Below are 22,600 nucleotides of genomic sequence, written 5' to 3'. Positions count from 1 at the left end.
AAGTTAATACAATTAATGGGTCTTTTAAGTTCTTAGATAACCCTAGCCGTTCCATAAATCATGAAAATAAGAGTATATGATTTAAGTCATCTTTGCCACCAAAATGGGATACAAAGACTTACTTCCACTTTTATACAACAAAGGCACAATGAACAACACACATGAACACACACACACTCAAACAACAGAGCAACAATAGACTACCATCTGTAAGCAGGTGAAAGATGTAGATGTAGACCCACTTCCTTTCAATCTATGTAGACTCGAGTTTTCTTTCAAAAAAGAAACGTAAATTTTCAGGACAGATGCACCAAGTATATAATTTTTTTAAAATGAGAATTTACAGGAAATGTAAGGCAGTCTGTCAAGAGGCAGGAGATCAAACCACCTCTGGTTAACTTACAGATAAAACATATCCCAACCAGGTGTCTTCAGGACAGTATAGCACTCTGAACTCCAAACCTATTTATTTGTTTATTTATTTAATGTACTTCTCTCTCTCTCTCTCTCTCTCTCTCTCTCTCTCTCTCTCTAAGAGAAGGGGAGAAGGAGAGGGAGGGCAGGCAGAGGGAGACAGAGAAATTCTCAAGCATATGCTTCACCCCCAGCATAGAGTGTGACTCAGGACTCCATCTCACCACCATGAGATCATGACCTGAGCTAAAATCAAGAGTCAGATGCTTAACCGACTGTGTCACCCAGGTCCCCCTGACTGCCACATTTCTAAGGTTTTCTGGATGTGGGTCAGGTTCCAAACACTGAACCTTCCCAGCATTTTAGGTTTATAATTTGTATTATCTGAAACTGGTCATAAATATCCAAGAGTCAACATGTCAGTAACCAATATAAAAATAGATCATCCTACTTGTGCTCATTTTGTACTTTGTAAAGTTATTTCAGTGCATGGAACATGAGCAAATTCATAGGAAATCAAGGCTCTTCACCATCTTTACCAATTTTTTAAAAACTACTGCAAGAAAGTGCAATGAGTTGTCAGCGTCCCTCCCAAAAACCTCTGCTGTTCTTTTTTTTTTAAGATTTATTTACTCATGATATATATATATATATATATATATATATATATATAGAGAGAGAGAGAGAGAGAGAGAGAGATAGAGAGAGAGAGAGAGAGAGGCAGAGACACAGGAGGAGGGAGAAGCAGGCTCCATGCCGGGAGCCCAACACGGGACTTGATCCCGGGACTCAACGATCGCGCCCTGGGCCAAAGACAGGCGCCAAACCGCTGAGCCACCTAGGGATCCCCTCTACTGTTCTTTCTAAATCAATAGCATCATATTATCCTATTCCAGGCTCTGTGCAAAGCACTGTATAGGTATCATCTCATTTAATCCTTGCAATAATACTATGAGCGAGGTAATGCTATTACCCATGGCTCAAATAAGTAAGAGCCCAGAAAGAGGAAGAGAAAGTAATTTGTCAAAGGACAAAGAGCCAGTGAACGACAGTGCTGGGATTTGATCTTGGAATCCAAAGTCCTTAATTAACCTGTTCTACCCACAGTACGCTTTAGGCCCAAATGGCAAATGATTCTGTCTTCACAGGGAAGATGATGTATAACCCTTTCTGGATGGGACACACAGAGTATCAAAGACTTGTTTAGTACAGAGTGGAAACTTTCCAGAGAAAACCCAGGGGCAGTATTCTATTCCTATAATAAAGGTGATGTGTGTGGTTTTATTTCTTCTCTTCCTCTCTCATCCAGATGCAGTCCCTTTAGGTATCATGAAAATACAGGAATTCACAGGGAAATCCCCAAATGGACTCTATTTCAACAACTACTAACTGTGAGCATGCCTACCACCCACTGGGCACTGTCTGCAGTGAGGAGTCACACTGAATCAGGCGACCTGCCGCGTGCACATTACATGGGAAACAGGTACATTCAGAACAAACTAGAGGCTTGGATGGAGGACAGTGAGAAGGGGAGGAGGTAAGTCTTCAGTGTGGGTCTTCAGGGAAGACCTCTCCCAAGAAGTTGATATTTGAACTGAGCAATAAGGAATGAGAGAACAAGCCTGTGAAACAGGGAAATTGTTCCAGGTAGAGAATACCACGGCCCAGAGGCAACAGAGATTTTACGGCATCTGAGCACGGCAATGGGGTCTAAATAAAATATTTGAACCCAGACTGCAAAAGCCCAAAGCTTCCAAGAGTATCTTGAACAGGCAACATCTTTGAGACACTATTTCAAGAGAGTCAACTGCCACTCAAGGGACAGCTACCATCAAGTAGGTGCCACCATTTTTGGGACACATGGCCAACAGGGCCATCCGTGGACACAGCTGCCATCTCTGATGCAGTCATGCAGCAGTTTCTGTGAGCAGATGCCATTGTGCTTGGAGGGCTGTGACCAAGAAGATCAGTGGGGGACCAGGGCCTGCTTTGCAGACTCAGCACAGAGGCAGGGCCCAGGATGAGGCAGGGTGAGATCGACATCATGTAGCATCAGCCTGCATGAGTGAAACCCTACAGAGTTTCAGATTATCATCAGCAATACCAACTTGAAAGCAGTTAGTGAATTCTGCTTGCTAGGCAGGCCCACTGTCTGAGTAAGTAAAAAACGGAATAAAAAAAGAACTGCACACCTCTCAGGGGAAATCGTCAAAAAGGGACCTGGAGATCTAAGTTCTGTTAGCCGGGCTGTCCAGCAGTGTACGTGGCTGCAGGGTCCTTGAAGACAGGCATCAAAGCCACCTCCCAAGGCTCTACTTAAACTTGTAAGAGAATATGGGTTAGAAGCAATGGATTGTGAAATATACGTTGTCCACAAGTGAGACGATGACCAATGAACCAGCCACAGGACAGTGAAAGCTCCTCAAAGGCAGGGATTTCCACCACATTACCTGAGGTGTGTAGCACAAGGCTGGCACCTGTTACCCACCAGGATCTGTGCTAAGTTCTTTATAAGCATCACCTCACTAACTTTTCACAGGGAGCTGTTCCTGTTTTTATCTTCACCTCCCACATGAGGCAGCAGCCCAGAGAGGTTTAGTAACTTGCCCAACATCACTCAGCCGCTGAGTGGAAAAGGTGGAATCTGATCCTCGGCTGATTTAACCTTCCAAGCAGATGCTCTTAAGCACTGCTGCCCTATATCCACAGCAGGCATTTGGTAATATTTGTGTATGCATCAACTATCACGATTCATGAGCATCTATCATAGGCTGGTACAGACAGACACTATATAATGAAGCATACAAAAGTCTCATTCTACTCATCCTTTGAGACAGAAATTTTCCTAAGAGTAACGTACCAGCCGATCTGACTTAGAAAAATTGCACAGGGGTCTTATCTTCCCCATTATCCAAAATTAAGTTTTCAGCAGAGACGTGAGGACGAGCAAATCACAGAGATGCGTGGTAGGTAGCATTGTCCAGTCTTTGAGGGACAGTGCAAAGCCAACAGCAATACCCCCTGCACATACTGGCATGAACAGATTTGGGCATAAGGTTTCATGTCGCTAGAACTCAAGCTCTGAAAAAAGCTTATATTCAAAGGAGAGAAAATTCATTAAAAAATTCTTGAGCTTGGGACGCCTGGGTGGCTCAGTGGTTGAGCACCTTCCGCTCAAGGCATGATCCTGGAGTCCCAGGAACAAGTCCTGCATCGAGCTTCCCATGGGGAGCCTGCTTCTCCTTCTGCCTATGTCTCTGCCTCTCTATCTCTCATGAATAAATACCTTTTTAAAAAAGAAAAAAAAATTCTCAAGCTTAAATTTTGGTTGACAGTGCTCTTGGGAAAGAAATTCATTCCTCAGATTTGCCATGGCACTTTTAGTAAGAATACTATGTTCCTAAAATATTTACTGAGCTATATATCTCCACTGAAAATCAAAGAAACCGAAATTCAAACATGTAAAATTCAAATTAAAGATTATACACCCAGGTCAATGGAAGACAGAAGACATTCACTGAAAACGTAAGAAAAATTCACATTGTGGTTTTGTATAAGTAATCACAACCGTGGCTGGGGAACCATTTACCTTTTCTTTCTTACTGTTAGAATGTGGAATTTATCTGGACAACAAATTTCTCAAGTCTGAGGATATACTTCTCAGACGCTCATATGTTAGGGATTGTTGAAAAGATGTAAGTAGAAGTTATTCAGACTTCAGGGAAATTCTTTAAAGAGGCCTGCCTCAGCCAGGAGGACTACTCTTTTTTGTTCCTTGCACTTCTGCCTTGTTCTTCAGAATGCACAGGCAATGGCTGGAGAGCCTGCAGCCACAATGTGATCTTGAACAGAACAACACTTGAACAGGAAGGCAGAGCAGAAAGACAGAAAACACCAGGTGCTCTCCCCCAAACATCTTTTATCAGAGAGAATATGCAAGTCATTTTTTAAAACTCATATGGTTGTGAATCTGTTACAAGGAAACCATTCTTACATGACATGATGATACGAAAATGTGTCTGAAGACTACCCTATTTTTTTTTCTGAAAAAAAAAAATCAGAAAATTCATGAATTGGGATTCTGATTACTCCTCTATTCACCAAGCTGTTTGCTTAAGTATGACTTTTCTTCTTAATTACTACCACGAGTCCAGGAAGCATATTTGCTGAACCTGTCTCTGTGTTTTGACATGCAACACTTGTGAAATTCAAACATACTTGTAGACATCCAAAGCATTATTATTTATTAAGGACTATATTAAAGGTGGAAGATCTTAAAACACGTTCAGAATCTGATGATTAAAGGAAATTTAATCGTTCTTCATTGGCATTTGATCTTTAGCCTGCCATAATCTACCCATATAGTCCTTCATCCATATTTGATACTAAAGAGACATTTCAACAGCTTGTCCATCAACTGCAAAGTAGGAGGAACGTACAGAAAAACCACATTACTTAGAAAATAAAAGAGCTTTCCCCCACACTCATTTAGCTCATGAAAGCCCAATATGATTAAAAGGGTGAAGAAGGCAGACTCCACTAGGTGAACCAGAATGAGTGTAGAGAGCCATCTATTATGTTTGTAAGGAGTTTCGAAATTTTCAAAGTGCTTTCATATACATTATACCTTGTTTCATCCTTAAAACTACACCCTGCGTGGTAGTCAGGGCAGGTATTTTTTTTTTTTTTTTATTCTCGTTTCTTCTTGATAAATGGTTTGCTCGAGATCAGAGGAACTGCTACCCAGTGAGGGACCTTCTTTATCCTCTTTACCCTCTTTGATGCTTAGCTCAGGGGTCAGCAAACCACGGCCTGCGGGCCAAATATGGCCCACTGACTGTTTTTGTAAATAGTTTCATTGGACCAGTCATACCCGTTTGTTTACATATTGTCAACTCCCCATCAGCAGAGTTGACTACAAAGTTGCAACCACGAGTGTATGGCCCAGGAGGCTGATAACATTTATCATCTGGCAGTTTCAGAGACAAAATTTGCAGACCCTGCATGAGATCACCTTTCCACAAATACGATCCAAGTTATAGATCCTATTCTTGAAAGCCATAAAGCTAGCTTAGAGGACAACAAACCTATTCCCGCTGGCTTTGGAAGTCCCGCTTGATAATGAGGCATTCCGTTACCTTCTGAGGAACTACTGTTATCCACTACAGGGTCACCTGCAAAGGTGGGTCGCAGTTTTCAAGTGGGACACAATACTAGTGTTGTTGGCCACTTACCCTGAACTTTTATCGTGTCTCACAGCCATAAAAAGCCTGGGAGTCACTGGTTGGGGGCATGCATAATGCCACAGGACTGCAACACACGGAGGGACACTGCAAGCAGAGAATAGAAGAGGTTAACGGAAAAGGCCAAGTGCGATGCTTCAAAAGCAAGGCTTTCATATAAACCTCAGGCATTCCTTATGGACATACGACTTTCACGTTCCATCTGCAATCACGTATCTAAGCATCTACTTCGCCTCTCCCCTTACAGAATCAGCATTTCATCGGCTCCTACTGTGTGTGGTTATCAGAGAATGTAGTAGAAGGAAGCAAAATGGTACATGGCTGAGAAGATTGTCACTTGTGAAGGCACAGGCATTTCCTTAGGAGGTCTGGCTCCTTTCATGCCCATCCTTTTTTTATTTTTTAGGATAAATTCTCATCATTACAATGTTAACTCATTCTGAAAAGTAAGGGCCAGACGAACCCCGAGTCCTAGCAAGGGTTTTGCTTTGGGGTTTTAGGCTTTTAGTCTCTCTCAGTACATCTCAGTAGAAATGGCAAGAGGAAATAAATACATGTGCACACACGTGCACATCGTGCACATGCACACACGTGCACACAAGTACCCTGTTTTTTTTGGGGGGGGTGGGGGGGAAGGGGGAGACAAGCTCTCTTTCCTGCCAGCCAAACCCAAAATCTCACTTGCCACAGCTCCCAGCTCTCCTTCCCGCTGCACTTCAAATGCAGGGGGAGGCTGCGACACAGCCTTCTCGTGGAAACAGCCACCCTGCGGAAGTGCACACGTGCGGAGGCTGGGAGCTTTCACGGCTCGGTTGGGTTATTAGTAGGATACTGACCAAGTCCAATTCCAAGTAAGATGAAATTGCTGACAGGTAAGTCAACTCATCCTCAAGCAGTTTCAGAAAGATTTTATGAATAGCAGCCAGTAGTGAGGTTTTTTGCACGCCAGGCCTTTTCTGCCTAGATCCTGGGGATGATAATGCCACCTGTGCAGCCCTCCAGAGGACGGCCGGGGCTCGGTAACACGGGGAAACGGAACTCCAGAATGAGTGGAAGGCCCGAGCTCGTCTGTGTGCACGTGTGCTGGTCGCTCTCAACAGTAAACCCCGACAAAAATCCACGAACGACACGTCTTCTAAACCTAATCAGAGAAGTTGAAACTGAAAAGGAGATGTATGAAGTTTTATGATTTGAATAGTCACGTCGTATCTCCGGAAACTATGTGGGTTGTCTGTCTACCAGAGCTCAGAAGAGAGTTAAGGGGTGGTGCTCCCGGTGTGTGCCTCTTCTTGATAAGAGATAAACTCAGGCCAGATTGGTCCACATTATGTTTTCTAGGTATGAGCTGTCTACGCGAGTGTAAACCGTTTGCCAAACATATTATGGCTTAAGAATCTTCGTTCTAACATGAGTTGAACATGCTGTGCTAGCATCATCCCTCTTTAACAAGGCAGCTTAAGAGTAGGCTAAGAATGAATCAAAAATATTTTTAAAGATAATTTCAGTTGGCAAAGGCTGTAATCGTTCAAACTTAATTGGTGAACTCATTAATGAGCAACTGCCACCACAAGAAAGAAAGCCATTGTCATCGACTTATCAGAGCAATGAGATAACGAAGTTAATTATATTGTTTTCAATGGGTTTACACTTGCTTCCTTTTAAAGTCTACATTTTCCAAACATTTGTTCTGACACTCCATGTGTTTGCTCCTCTTAAAAAAAAAAAAAAAAACAAAAAAAAAACTATCAGCCGTGGGCTCCTCAAGGAAAAGTCGGCAGATCACAGCCGGGCAACATCAGGGCAAAGCAATTGGAAAACTTTTCTAGCCTTTATTATCTACTTGTAAAATGTTATAAGCCTGTAAACTAGTTAATTTATGAGCCGTGTTAATAATTTGCTCACACTTGATCGCGGGTTTCGCAAACACCATTTCCAGGGATGTGGGAGGATAATTTGCAGGTCCGGCTTCTCTCCTAAGGGGACACTAACTAATTTGACACAGTAACATGACATTGATGGTGGGGCACACTAATGACCATACTCCAAGACGTGGCTGTCAGCCTGTCGTTCCAGTGAGAAGCAGCTTGCTTTCGCTGCTGCTCAGTACACGATGCTCAACTAATTATTCAGACAGCGACATTAATGAGAACCCTCGTGTTTATTTTCAACATACTAACCAGCGCTTAGCTTCCATTTGTCTGATATGGTCACTGATAAAATGTGTTTCATGAATAGTAAATTTGAACTGTAACATAACAAAGAAAGACTGGAGAAAAATATGGAAGAGCTGATTGGGAAACTATCCTTGTCTACTCAACTTGTTTTCTACCTCAAACACCGTCAAGGACAAAGTGACAGGTAATAGGAAATGCCATGAGTCCCAAGAAAACTAAAAGAAATATTTTTAACCACCTATGTCCATGTACAATCTTGATTCTTGACCAAGGCCACTGGATCTCAATATAGTCAAGAGAAACTCCTATCTCAAATAAATTTGACTAACATTAGGATACTGAATAGATTTTTTTTTGGGGGGGGGGGGGAGTTATTTCTTCAGGAAATGACCAAAAAGTTCTTTGCTTTAATGTGCATTTTCAACATTAGAAAAGTTTGATCTTTGCGAAACTAAGATCTTTACAAACATCACTAAATACAACCTGAGGGTTTTTTTTTTTCTAAATCTATTGTAAAACTGTACTACCGAGGGGATTTTTCAAAAGTGTTCTTCAATATCCTCTTATACATCATATTTCTAGTCTACTAAACCTTGCAATCAAGTTCTTTCTACTTTAAATTAAATTTCTATTTTGGTATGATAAATTCTGTCCTTCATTTTATGGTGATTATAATCCTAAAATATTCATATAATCATAATTTAAAATGAGTAACTTTAAAAAAAGGTACGCTTAGATCTACTAGAGGTACTGAAAAATTGAAAACACTCCTGATGTGGTTCATTGCAAAATGTACACTTTGAATTAAGTAACAGTGGTAGTATTTCAACAAATGTTCTCTCTGGCATCATGATAAGGAAATACAAATCAAAACCACAATGAGATACCACCTCACACCAGTGAGAATGGGGAAAATTAACAAGGCAGGAAACAACAAATGTTGGAGAGGATGCGGAGAAAAGGGAACCCTCTTACACTGTTGGTGGGAATGTGAACTGGTGCAGCCACTCTGGAAAACTGTGTGGAGGTTCCTCAAACAGTTAAAAATATACCTGCCCTACGACCCAGCAATTGCACTGTTGGGGATTTACCCCAAAGATACAAATGCAATGAAACGCCGGGACACCTGCACCCCGATGTTTCTAGCAGCAATGGCCACGATAGCCAAACTGTGGAAGGAGCCTCGGTGTCCAACGAAAGATGAATGGATAAAGAAGATGTGGTTTATGTATACAATGGAATATTACTCAGCTATTAGAAATGACAAATACCCACCGTTTGCTTCAACGTGGATGGAACTGGAGGGTATTATGCTGAGTGAAGTAAGTCAGTCGGAGAAGGACAAACATTATATGTTCTCATTCATTTGGGGAATATAAATAATAGTGAAAGGGAAAATAAGGGAAGGGAGAAGAAATGTGTGGGAAATATCAGAAAGGGAGACAGAACGTAAAGACTGCTAACTCTGGGAAACGAACTAGGGGTGGTAGAAGGGGAGGAGGGCGGGGGGTGGGAGTGAATGGGTGACGGGCACTGGGTGTTATTCTGTATGTTAGTAAATTGAACACCAATAAAAAAAAAATAAAGAAAAAAAAAAAAAAAAAAAGGAATTCTACTCAATACTATGTATGACTTCCGATTTTACAGAATAGCAAAATAAGTATGAGTCCACTGTGGATCACTTTAGGAATGAAAATTTTATCACATGTAACATTTCTCAAGTATGTATTTCTAAACTTACAATAGATCCCCAATTTTACAATGCCAAAATACATAAATGGCATGGAAGATGTAAGAAGCAAATTCAGATCCCAGGCTAATTTTTTTTTAATTTTTTAAAAGATTTTTATTTATTTACTCATGAGAGACAGAGAGAGAGGGAATGAAAGAGAGAGACAGAGAGAAAGAGAGAGAGAGACATAGGCAGAGGAAGAGGCAGGTTCCATGCAGGGAGCCCAATGTGGGACTCGATCCGGGACTCCAGGATCACAGCCTGGGCCAAAGGCAGGCGCTAAATCGCTGAGCCACCCAGGGATACCCCCAGGCTAACTTTTTTTTAAAGACTTTATTTATTCATGAGAGACACAGAGAGAGGGAGGCAGAGACATAGGCAGAGGGAGAAGTAGGCTCCATGCAGGGAGCCCAATGTGGAACTCAATCCCAGGACCCCAGGATCATGCCCTGAGCTAAAGGCAGGTGCTCAACTGCTGAGCCAGCAGGTGTCCCCAGGTAGGTTAATTTTTTAAAGTATTTTCAACAAGTATACAGGTTAATTCTCTCAAATGAGCATTGCTATTTCCAAGTGATGCTCTTTCCATGGGTACCCATTACAGATTCTCAGATTATTGGTATCTGTACAGTTTATTTATGGTAAGTTTTCATCTTCCACAATAACCTAAAAAGATATGGCCAGTGTGTGGCAGAGACTAGCTAGATGCCCATCAAATTTCTTTCTTCTTTCTAGATGCAGAGATGGGATATTATTTCGCAGCTTCCCTTGCAGTTAGGTGAGGCCTTGTGCCCAAATTCTGGTGAAATAGATCAAAGTGGGTATGTTACTTTCATTCTGACTCTAAAGCTTCCTGAACATCACTAATGTCCTCTCTTCCCTTAACTGTATACCTAGAGGTCCAGTGGAGAACTCCCATTTCCTGCAGACGGTGGAGTCGCTGAAGAGAATAAGCCAAGGTCCCTGAATGACAATGAGTAAGAGAGCCACCTCCTTGTTCCTCACCAGCCAGCACCAGGCTGAGCTTCCTAAGAAATAAGACTGCACCCAGTTAAGGCTCTGAAATTCAGAAATGTTCACGGTAACTGCCAGTATCTCTTATAATAAAGAGATCTTTCTAATTTTTCCCCAGCTCCAAAGTTATACTTGAATCTCTAGGCCACCAGCCCTAAACAGAGGCACTGTAAATTTGGAAAAATCAGAGCAGTGATTATTTGCTCCTCTAATTAAGCTAAGGATAGAAAATGCAGCAGGTGTAGCTTTCCTTACTTAACCTCACAGCCCTGTGAGGAGGTTTGATTCCCATTTTATGGATAAGAATACTAAGCCTGTAAGACATGAAATACAAGCCAAGAGTGCAAATGTATATCCAGATGACATTTTCCTAATTGAAAAGTCTCTTACCTTTTAATATCTAAATTTTATAGAAAATTCTTATTTCTAAAGCAAACATTTTTGGCTCAAGCTTATAAAAGAAAAAATTCTATGACATTCTCCAAAATTAAATAGAACATTTTTAATAAAATGTATGAGGGGAAAGTGTCAAATTACAATCCAATTGGTAGAATGTCAGAAACTTCTGTAGAGGTTTTGAAAAGCCAGCAACAAAGGGAATATGGCTCAAATATTCTTGGTGATTAAAAAAAAAAAGCCATATTTCAAAAAAATATATACTGCTATGCTGAGATCATATTAATTGTTTAGTAATCAATGTTTTACATATTTTTACATTCTTAATGTGATGATAGTTAACTATACCTGTAAGGCATCTTGCTATACTTTAGACATATTTTAGAACAAAGATTGACAAACTTTTTTCTGTAAAGGGAGAAATAGTGAATATTTTAGACTATTTGCTGTAAGCTGTCTATTGCAACTACTCAACAATGTCCTTGATGTAAGAAAGTAACCACAGGCAATGAGTAAACTAATGGGTATACTCTTAACAATACTTGGGCAAAAATTCACTTCCCAATTATATTTTTTGGAGTAAATATAACTACCTTTCCTTTCTGATAAAACTTTATTTACAAAAGCAGGTAGTGGGCCTGAAGGCCATAGTCTGCCAACTTCTGTTCTAGAAAAATGATTGGGCAGGGGCGGGGGGGGGGTGGTACTCACATATAACATTATGATTTCTTCTATGTAAAATAATGGGAAATAGTCTTTGGTCAGCATTTTCACCCAGGATATCTGATGGCCAAGAGTGGATTACTGATGCTCAGGAGACAGAATAGCCTTCCTTTGCCCAAGGGTCAAGAGATGGAGAGATGGAAGCACTGAGTTTCCATCTGAGTTCTAACCCTACTGTCCCATCCTTCTCCCTAAGCCATGTACCTTTGCCTGATTCACGGGCTCACTGCCCATATAAAGTACTTAACAGGCATCCCATGCCTTTTGAACAAAATCCAAGTACAGATCAGAAGAAAAAGCTGATGGTTCTGCTCAGCCAGCACAGTCCAGTCTCTGCATTAAGGTAATGTAGGCAAGTTACCTTCAAGTGACCTTATATTAAGGACTTCTTAAAAATAATAAAAGGAAGCAAAGTAAATAATATGTAGGCTCACAATGTCACCAGGAGAATGAATGCTAGGAGCAAGAAATGACAACCTCTAAAAGTCTCTAAATTAGGCATGAAGTCTCCCCAAATTAGAATCAAACAGGTTTTTTGGTTTTGGAGGATGTTCCTTGTTAACCAATTTCTGGAGCTATGGGTCTAATGATAGAAAATGCCAGAGATAATGTATCAAATGCATTCCCTTAGTATTCTCTCAAGAATGGAAAGTTGTAACAAGGTTTTAGTCGACTTTTTTTTTTTTGATGACAAAATTCAGAGACACACACAGAGATGCTTTTTAAAAAAAAATCTCAGTTCCCCATTAATGTTATTGTAACAGTTAAGTGCATAAGATGGTTTCAGACATAAAATGGATACATTTTATGAATCTGTTTTACCTAAATGTCAATCACAATAGAACAAGAGCAGGTAAATGATAGTCCACTTTGACAAAGGAATATTTCGGAGTCATTAAAAACAATAGTAGGAACAGGAAAATATGTGCAAATGCTTGTTATAATGTTACACGAAATAAGCAAGATAGAAAAATTATACCTACACCAGACTCTCAACTGTATAAAAGTACTTGTCAATAAAGAATAGGAAAAAATAGTAAAACTAACAGTTTTGCCCTGGAGGAAATGTGACTTGGTGATACTTCGGGATTATTTATGTTCAGTATTTTAGAACAGGCAATATCTAAAATATTGGTTACAGAATCTGAGTTATCAGAACTTAAAAAAGAAAAAGAAATTTATATTCACTTCTTAAAGGCTTTTGATTGCCTTTCTTTTTCAGATCAGAAGTATCTTGAGAGATTTGTGCTATCTCTCCTGTCCCAAGCACAGCGTTTATAGCATCTTACACAATCAACATTCTTTGAAGCAAATGAATAGACCACCTTACTTTTTTACAAGTCTTTCCGATGGGATTCCACAAATAAATTTTTATACTTCCAGCCTTTAAAAAAATATAAATAATTTTGTTTAAAGAGGTTGAGTGCTTCTGGATTATAGCTGCCAGTAAATTGCTTGCTACAAAATTATACTTTCTCCCCTCTCCTTTTTCCATGATGGCACGTAATAATTTGTCTTTTAATGACTTAAAATAATTGTGAGTCATTTGCTCATTAAAAACAAAATACATCTTGATCACAAAAGCTTGGCATTTCATAAATATTTACCCCCAAAGTGCTGCCTGCTTTGAAGCTGAGATGGGAGGCTCCTGATTGACAAGTAACTTCTGTGCACAAAGAGGGAGGAGACCTCTCTCTTGTATCAGCTGGGAAGGGGCGCCATGCTGTCTTCACACTCACTCTCCTATGGAGGCTCTTTCCCAACAGCCAAAAAAACACATGGCAAATGGGATCATCATTCACTGTTTTCCTTCTTGTCATCCATCTCTCTCTGACAGACAGACACAGACAAAGACACACAGACATATACACACACACTCACATACTACACATGCATGAATGCATACCTACTCAGCACACATTCCCTGCTTGCATACTTTCAATGGTTCCCCAGTACTCTTAAAGATCAAAACCCTACCCTTGGCCTTACAAGGCTCTCAAAATCCAGCTGCTGCAGATCTTTCCACCGACCTAGCCAAGCTTCTCACTCAGCTGGAAGGATGGCAGAAAGAATGAGGACTGTAAAGATGTCAGCTCCTTTTCTGAGAACCACCATGGTCAGCAAGACAATGGAAGAAGAAATATATCTTTTTTTTTTTTTTTAAGAATTTCATTTCATTCATGAAAGACATAGGGAAAAGCAGAGACATAGACAGAGGGAAGAGCAGGCTTTCTGCAGAGAGCCTGATGTGAGATTCAATCCCCAGGGCCCCGGGATCATGACTGAGGCAAAGGCAGAAGCTCAATCACTGACCCACCCAGGTGCCCCCATACCTTTCTCTAAAAAAAAAAAAAAAACATAGGGCATCATAAAGTAAACACTTCATTATATTTTTCCTTCACTTAATGTATCATGAAAAATTTCCCATAATTTTCTAGACAAAAATAAACAGATTAGTACACAAAAAAAAAACCTAAAGTCATAAAAATCAACTTTAGTTTTCTCCTGAAGACCTAACACTAGAAAACCTAACAGATGTCCTCTGCAAGCCCTTAAAAATGGCAAGTGGGAAAGGTTTAATTAGTCCTCACTCACAATGGGCAAACTCTTTTCTCCAAATTTGTTTCCTCCAGGAGTAGAAGAGAAAAATTAGGGCCAATTGCAGTACACAGACAGGCCCTGCCATATGAAAGCCAATCTGTGTGTCATCAGACTAATTTGCCACCTGGGGTAGAATATTTCATGGGATGGTGGAGGCAACGTACGCTACAGCCTGGCTCATCAACAAATCGCCCTACCCAATCCCAGAGGAAGATGAGCTCTTAGTTGGGATTTAAATGAAAGACATTCTCCTCATGACATGCAAAAATGAAGGGCCTCGGAGGGCTATCACTCTTCTTGATCTCTGGGAGAACAAGGGTATTTATTGATGAGCAGGCTACAAAAACAGAAGGTGCTATGCTTCCTTTTGATCAAACCCCAGTGGCTAAAACCAAAGTAACACGTTGTTTGGGACTAACACAAGATAACTAATTCCATTTCATTTTCTTCTTCCTGGGGACACAGGCAGATCACAGTGCCCAATTTCCCTGGCCCAGACTGATTTCTGGTCAAAGGGATGTGAGAGAAGCAAGATGTACCACTTACAAGAATGCCAAATCATCAACCATGCTCCCTGTTCCTCTTCCCTCCATGACTGTGGGGACCCCTTATTCCTTGTAGCAAGTACAAAGATGGAGGAGGTTCAGTGGACATGCACTGACATGAAAGGAGTATTAACACACACCTGTATTATGTTAAGCCACCGAAATAAGTGTGTTGTTAGACACAGAGGCTAGAAAAACATGTCCCAATGCAGTTTACACCTTGTTGTAGCCTTCACTAGGATTTACATTGAAAAAATATTTAGTTTGGTATTTGTCTCCACTTCTCCCATCTTGTTCCCATGGGACCATGCCTTATTATTCTATGTAACTTTTGAAAAGACCCACCACCATGTCCTTCCAAAAACCTATTGTTGATAAATGGAGTCACAGATAATTATCAATTAAGAGAGAAAGCATTCACTGGATAATTGCTTTTTCAGTACTTACACTGTGTCTGATGCTGAACATAGTTTGGAATTGAGACAAGGAAGGTCTCTGTTTTCATGAGGTCCATAGTCTACTAGGAAACCAACACAAATGCATGGGAATAACCTACCATACAAATCTGACCTAAGCGTAAGAAGTGAGAAAAGACGTCAGGGCAAAAGCGATCTATAAGCCAAAGACACTGAAGGTAAGCAGGACTTAGCCAGGTAGAAAGGACTCGGTGGAGAGTGAGGAGATTCTCCAAAGGAATATTCTCCAATGGCACTCTTGATCAAAATACATATGAGCAAGCACAAGCACTGTGCCCTGAAATAATCTGTTTCTCCAAGGACTTTAAAAACATAACCTGGGAGCAACAGGGCTTCCAAACCAAAAACAAGGCCAAATATATTGAGTGATTCAGAAATAAAAGAATATTATTATCCTCTGCTAGGTGACCCAATGGTGTAACTTAATACAAAACACTTGTTTTTCTACCGCTGCCAGGGAGAAAGGAGAGGGGTTATTCACACTGAAATTGCTTTTCTAAATGATCAGAGAAAATAGGAACAAGAGAAACGAAGCAGCCTCAGTTCACACACCACAGCATTATGCCTTCTTAAAACCCCAGCCACCTTCTCCATTATCAACATCATAATTAGTCCTCAGGAAAAAAAGTGGGTTTTGTTTATTCTTTAACTCCATAAACCCTTGAGGAAAGAGCACTGGAATAGATTCAAAGGACCCAGATTCTTGTTAGCCTTGGACGACCACTTAGCTCGACCCCTTTACGGGGTCTCCTCTTCTGTAGAATGTCAACAGTGAGTTTGGAGAACTGGAAAGTCCTTCGGGCACTAATATCCAAATTCAAGTCCTCATCTGAATCACCCAGAAGGCTTGTCCTAACAGGACTGCTGGGTCCTAACCCCAGAGTTTCTGATTCATGAAGGACAAAACCAGCTGAGTCTGTCTCTGGTATGGCCTCTACCAAGGTTTCTTGCTCAAGCTCAAGGGACCAGAACTTTATCTTCTCTCCCAAAGAAGTCTACTCTCCAGGAAATACTTGAAGCTCTGCAACCTATTCTCCAAAGGCTGCCCATGTAGCTCACTCTGACACCTGACTCAGAAGTGACTGTCTTCCAGGGCTCTGCCATCAGTCTGAGAATAAGCTTCAGCCCTCTGCATACTCCTCGAGCCTCTCCCATACCCTACCCCCCGACCCAGCTCCATCCCTGCCAGTCACAGATAGCCACACTGCTCTCTCTCACCACGTTCTTATTCCCAACTCTGGGGCTTGGTCCTCAGCATTGCTTGTATGTGGACAGTTCTTCCCCCAGCTCTTTGTATGTGGAGATCATTCTCAACCCTTAGATCTTATGTCTGATGCATTTTCTGATTGAATTAAGCACCCTTTCCCCAAGGTATGAGCTGTATGAGATTTCCTTCATGCATTTTCATCATATGGAAGTATATGGACTTCCCTTTCACTCTTTACTCCCTCTGCCTTCATCTACATGAAGGGAAACTCCATGAACCCAGGAATCTGTTCTGTGTCCTCCCTCATGAGGCACCCTTCCCCCTCACCAATCAATGTCACACAGCAGGTGCTCAGGGAGATTTGTTGGACCCATGAATGACTAAATCAAGTTAGCCTATGCTATCCTTCATTTACAAAAAAAAAAAGAGAAAAAAAACTAAGGAGAAAGTAAAACCCAGTAACTCTGAGCAATGATATAATGAGCTGCAGACTCCAGAATGATTTGAAATACACGAGACAAACTAAAGTTACAGGACTAAGGCATCTATGTCAGCACTTCAGGCATCAGGAGGTGAGGTGCAGGGAGGTGTAGGAGATCCTCGTACAGCTCAAATCACCCCTCAGGACACCCACCCTGTCTCCTACAAGCCATTTCATCATTTCTCCAAGTTAGATCCATAACCCTCGATGTCTTGAACTTCTTTTTAATGTCACTCCACTCCTGCTACCAGGTGCACGGGGAGCGTAGGTACTGAAGTTTTTTGCAAGCTGAGCTCCTCTGCCCTGGATGACTCTGAAAAACCACTTGTAAGTAGTGTATGTTAACCACAGTTCGTAATTTTGTCACAGGTGTTTGACTAAAAAGGGGACAAAGCCTTTTAAGAGAGTCCGCCTCTATTATGTCATTGTGTATACTCTGCACCACACCTAAAAGCTAACAAAATCCTTTCTTTCTACGCCATGGCAACCAGAAGAGGTAACGCTGCATAATTTTGCTAGGGGCATCCTATATGCTCCAAAATGTTCACGCCTTTACAGAAAAACATGTTAAAGTAGAATTTTAACACAACTTGTCATAAAAGCTGACACTAGTACACTCGAGAGGAAATTAAATGACAGGAGTTGTACCTGGCAGTTCAACAAAATACAGGATAAATACTCTTCCTCACGCAGCCAAAGCTCTGGTTAAAAGTTCAAACAAGGGAGATGCAGTGAATGAATATTCAAAGTACACCATACCAAACGATTTTTCTATAATTACTTTTAAAAATTCATTAAAATGCACTAAACTTCGTGGCAGCCTGGTGGGGTGAAATCTGTGCCAATTCTGGTTTTTACGCTAATTTACTTACTGTGTGGTCTTAGAAAAGTCACTCCCCGTCTCTGAAACACATAAGGAGACTTCTGATGTATTCAATTATTTCAAAGGGTTCTTCCCATCCACATACTGAGTCTACGAATGTTTCTGGGCTTGGATCTTATGTGGACAGACCCAAAGAATCCGGGGCACTTACCTCTACCTGACTCATTATAAAACAAACACACGGAAACTGTCACCCCTTATCGAAAGCTAAGGTGGAAGGTGGCTCTACTCTGGTTTATTGTATCTGCTCAAATAAAGTTATGCTTCCATGTACTGCAGGAGGGTGAGTTGATGAAGTAATTACCTGTTACTCTTGACAAGTAAGGTAATTAATGTAGCAAAATACCACTGCAATGTGTGTAAATTTAGACCACCATAATTAAAGCACCCGTCTGTTCAACAAACTGTTCAATTAAGAAAAAATATTGATGGTGTACATTTTTTGAAATTAGAAAACGTATGGAATGAATGAATCTCCCTTGGTTGACATCCATTTCTAGAATGCTTTCTCAGCAGGGAGCATCCATAAAGGGTTATAATGGGAGTAACTTCCACTAAAACACAGAAGTATTTCTGCACATATGCTATTAAAGCAAGACTCTTTTCTGTAAGTATTTATTTAGGATTCTCATTCTGCAAAACCTGTCAGAAAATGAGCTAAAGGAGTATCTGGACCCTAAAACTACGGCAAGTAGCAAAAAAAAAAAGCAGCTAAAATTATGATTGTTCAACTATCCAAGTAACAGGGTTGTTCTCAAGGATCATAACTTGAAAGTACCATCATTTACTTGCCAATTTTAAAGAGCTGGAGGCACTGAACATGCCAAAAACAAATAAAATTACTGCAAATTCCCTGGTACTCCTTGAACAGGGAGACAATGGTATCAAAGTGGGCATTGTCATGCCCATGCCATGTCTGATTTCTGCTCATGCCCACCAGGCATCTTCAGACTCAAAGGTTAACATGTTGAATGAGAAGACTGCTTGGTCCTTCATGTGAAGCAAAATTTATCTCCTTGCTAATAGGCTTGTGAAAAACTCTAGCCATGTCGAGTGAAATGCCCCCCACCCCAAAATTAAACCAGACCTGCCCTAAGACTAAGAGAAAAAGACTCCAACAGTGACCAGATTGGGTGGAAGCAGTTACGTCTAAATGTCTTCTAAAGAAGAGATAAAAAAGTAAAGCTCACTTTTTTAGCAGTAGTGTAGCAGTAGTGGGGAATGGGTGAGGGGTGCTCTCAGCTTGCTCAGAGAAAGAAATCCCAAGGGTTTTTTTTTTTTTTTAATTCTTCTACTTAGATAAATTTGGAGGAAGACACAACAAGGTGGCCTGAGTAAAGAAACAGCTGGAATTCAGGCAGACTAAACAGTGTGATACGGGGAAGAAATGGTATACGATTTCAGTGTCACTTAATGATGTATCCACTTGTTTGGGGGTTTGCTTTCATATTTTTGCATAGCATATCTTACCTTGAGAGACTTAAAAATCTAGAGAGAAATAACTAAAAGGCATCTTCAAGTGAATTCTCAGCTTATCATAGTAAATTTAAATTCTAATATCTGAGAACTTGGATGTATCCCCAAGTAAAGAATAAAAAGTACAAGGAGACATTCTAAACTGCAACATGGTGAGGAAATTAAATCATTTCTCCAAGTAAAATACTCTGATTTCACACTTGGAAATAATATTGTCATTAAAAGGACCAGGATGAAGAGATCACTTGCACTAGCTATTGATAAAAACAAGGCTAGAAGGTCCTACAGGGAAGAGGATTTTGTAAAAGCAGCCTTAGAACTTATAGTACATGGTGGTGCTAAAGCATTAACTTGTGAAAATAGGCCTTTTTCCTTTTTTTTTTTTTTTTTCTTTTTACTCTCCTAGTTTGAAAGGATGCTGAATCTGATTATGGAAGGGACAGGGGAAAAAGGAGGGGGGAGGGGACATGAACTGGGGACCTGATGCCAGATTCACTGACGGCAAACTAAAATTTCCAATTCTCAAACGCTGTGTGAACCATCCAAAGAACCAAAGAGAGTCCAGTGTTCTTGCTCACTGGGTGAAACTTATGGAAGATGAAATCTCCAGAGGCATTTATTTCAAAGATTCCATCCAATGACATCTGACGGGCTGTGTAATTACAAAACATTACAAAACTATTTCACATGGATTCTGCCATGGGATCCTTACAAACAATAATTCCATTGTAGAGACAAGTAAACTAAGGCCAGGGACAGCTAACTGGTATGGCTGAGTTCCCAAAATCTACTGTACTAAAACAACTGGTTCTCCCCCGAATGGGATATATATGGCTCTTGGTCCTTCCACATCTATTTCTGGAGGATATTTGAATGTTTTCACCTTAGTCCTTAAAGTTGTGACTCATGTCTTAAAATATGTGCCTTAAAATTACCAGGCATACTAGTTAACATGTTCTAAAGCAATGGTAGTTTAAATTAAGTAATCACTCAAGTTGGGGAAAAACAAACCTGGTTCTGAATTCCAGTTTAGCCAATTAGGAAAAATATCAACCTAGAATTTGCAAACCTATGAACCCAACTGAGCTTAAATTATGGTTAGAATTTGTTCTTCCCCAAAATAGGGACCAAGAAAAATGTCACCACCATCTTCAGCTTCCAACTTCGTATAAATTAGTTCTTGGTTTGGCTTTTAAACTTTTTCTCTGGCCCCTCTGATGGCCTTGCACTGTAGCCTTCTCTCATCACATAGACCACATCTAAGAACCATGCACTGGAGGATGACTTCTACAGGTCACACACATTCTCCAGATGTAGAAGCTGATGTAAGAAATAGAAAAAAAAAAAAAGTGACTGGGGCAGAAAGAAGGAAGGACAATGACAACTATCGTATTTATTATTAGCCTTTTGCAAAAAGAAACTTAAAAGTGAGTGAAATGCAGAAGAGATTCTTTCTTCCTTTTTCATTCTTGAAATTCATAAAAACTGCAGGAAAAAAACAAAATGGCGAACGGTTGAGCAGGTGCAACTGAACTGATGTTAAGGTGTTAAAGTGTGTGAGTCAGTGTTTCCTGAGTTTAAGCAACTTTAGGGGACTCACTGATGTGAAGTCACCCAAATTCTGGTCTTATATGAACTCCATGCATACCTCCTTTCTACATAAGAGAAAATTATTTCAAACCAAGACATCTAAAGTACAGAAAGGTGAGATGGCTGTTTACAGCACTGGTGATTCCCAGAGTCAAATGCCCGCTTCCATTGAACTCCAGAGCTTAGACAGCCAGCAAAATATAATAATTTGAAATACTTTTTATTTAATTAGGTAAACAGATAGCACACAAAGGGGACATTACTTTTTTATATACCATGCACTGTGCTCAAACTATTTTTGCAAAATCCCATTTAACCCAAAGGATCTGATAAACTAGGATACTTTCCATGCCTGTAGTGAGATAGGTGCTTCTTCACTTCCATAGTCAGTGGGAAAACTAAGGCTTAAAAAGATTAAATAACTTTCCCAAGGTCACAAAGTTACTAAGTAACATAGCCAAAATTTGAAACCAGATCCCTTTTCCCAACTTGGATAAATTACTTAACAACTATACTACCACATTTTAGAACATATCAGCTAATACTCCTGGTATAAGATTTCCTGATTCATGTTGATCCTGGAAAGTAAAGCAACTTGAAAAAACAACTTTGTTTTAAGAAGCTTGTTTTGAATTAAAAGTCATTTTTTGTGCTGGTAACATGAAGACTGATTACTTTTTAGGTTATAGTAATAATTACTACCTTATGAATGTTCCATATAAATGTCTCCTCAGAATTTGGTGTTTGTGTCTATCATAATACAAAGCTTGGAAAATATCCAAATGTCAATATCAGTGAAATTCTTCTATCTTCCAAATCTCTATCTCAAGTGATGAGATGAAGCCACACTGGTCCTCATCTTCTACTAAAGAATCTCATCAAGAAATAACTCAAGGGGGATCCCTGGGTGGCGCAGTGGTTTGGCGCCTGCCTTTGGCCCAGGGTGCGATCCTGGAGACCCGGGATCGAATCCCACGTCGGGCTCCCGGTGCCTGGAGCCTGCTTCTCCCTCTGCCTATGTCTCTGCCTCTCTCTCTCTGCGTGTGACTATCATAAATAAATAAAAAATAAAAATTAAAAAAAAAAAGAAATAACTCAAGGATTCCTATCCAAACTGTACATAAAGTGTAATCAAGAACTACCCCCCCCCCCCAAAAAAAGAAGAAAAACCTGTGTTGGAGGCTGAACACTGAATGAATCCCCATAAATGGACAGAAGGTGATTGGATGGAGACATTATTCCAGGTCACTAACTTTCCTCGTTCCTTCTGCCAGGAGAGAAGGAATACTAACATTAGAAACTTCTGGAAGAGAATGATGTGATATACAAATACCAAAGAAGTCAGCACAGGGAGAGGAAGGGGTAATATGCAGTATCACACTGTGACAGTACAGGAAAAGGAGAGACAGTAATGGGTTGACTGGCAAAAATTAAAGATTTGCCAAATTCTGGTCTCAGAAGTTCTTCTTTTGGGTAATTTGCTCCTTTATCAAAAACACTCATTTTTTTTCACCCCTTCCTTTCCTATTGCTGATCTTGGCTATTTCTAGATGTGATGTTGAAAATTCTCCCTTTCTCTAGTTCTCCACTTATGTGTATTTGTATCTCTATCTTCAAGTCATCTGTGTGAGGTTTAGAACACAGCAGA

At 40.4% G+C, this 22,600-nt stretch overlaps 1 protein-coding gene across 2 annotated transcripts in view; it reads right to left on the bottom strand.

The window, feature by feature from the left end:
* Window positions 1-22,600, bottom strand: part of FOXP1 (forkhead box P1) — a 584,602-nt gene that overhangs the window by 368,987 nt on the left and 193,015 nt on the right. For both annotated transcript variants that reach the window (XM_038565860.1, XM_038565870.1), the window contains one exon: window positions 5,649-5,744. The gene's annotated coding sequence lies outside the window, so the exon portion shown is untranslated. The remainder of the gene's footprint in view (window positions 1-5,648; window positions 5,745-22,600) is intronic.

The sequence above is a fragment of the Canis lupus genome, chromosome 20 (assembly GCF_011100685.1).
Source record: "Canis lupus familiaris isolate Mischka breed German Shepherd chromosome 20, alternate assembly UU_Cfam_GSD_1.0, whole genome shotgun sequence".
NCBI classification, from domain to species: domain Eukaryota; kingdom Metazoa; phylum Chordata; class Mammalia; order Carnivora; family Canidae; genus Canis; species Canis lupus.
Note: the sequence above shows the minus strand (reverse complement) of the source record. Positions and strands in the feature narration are given on the sequence as shown.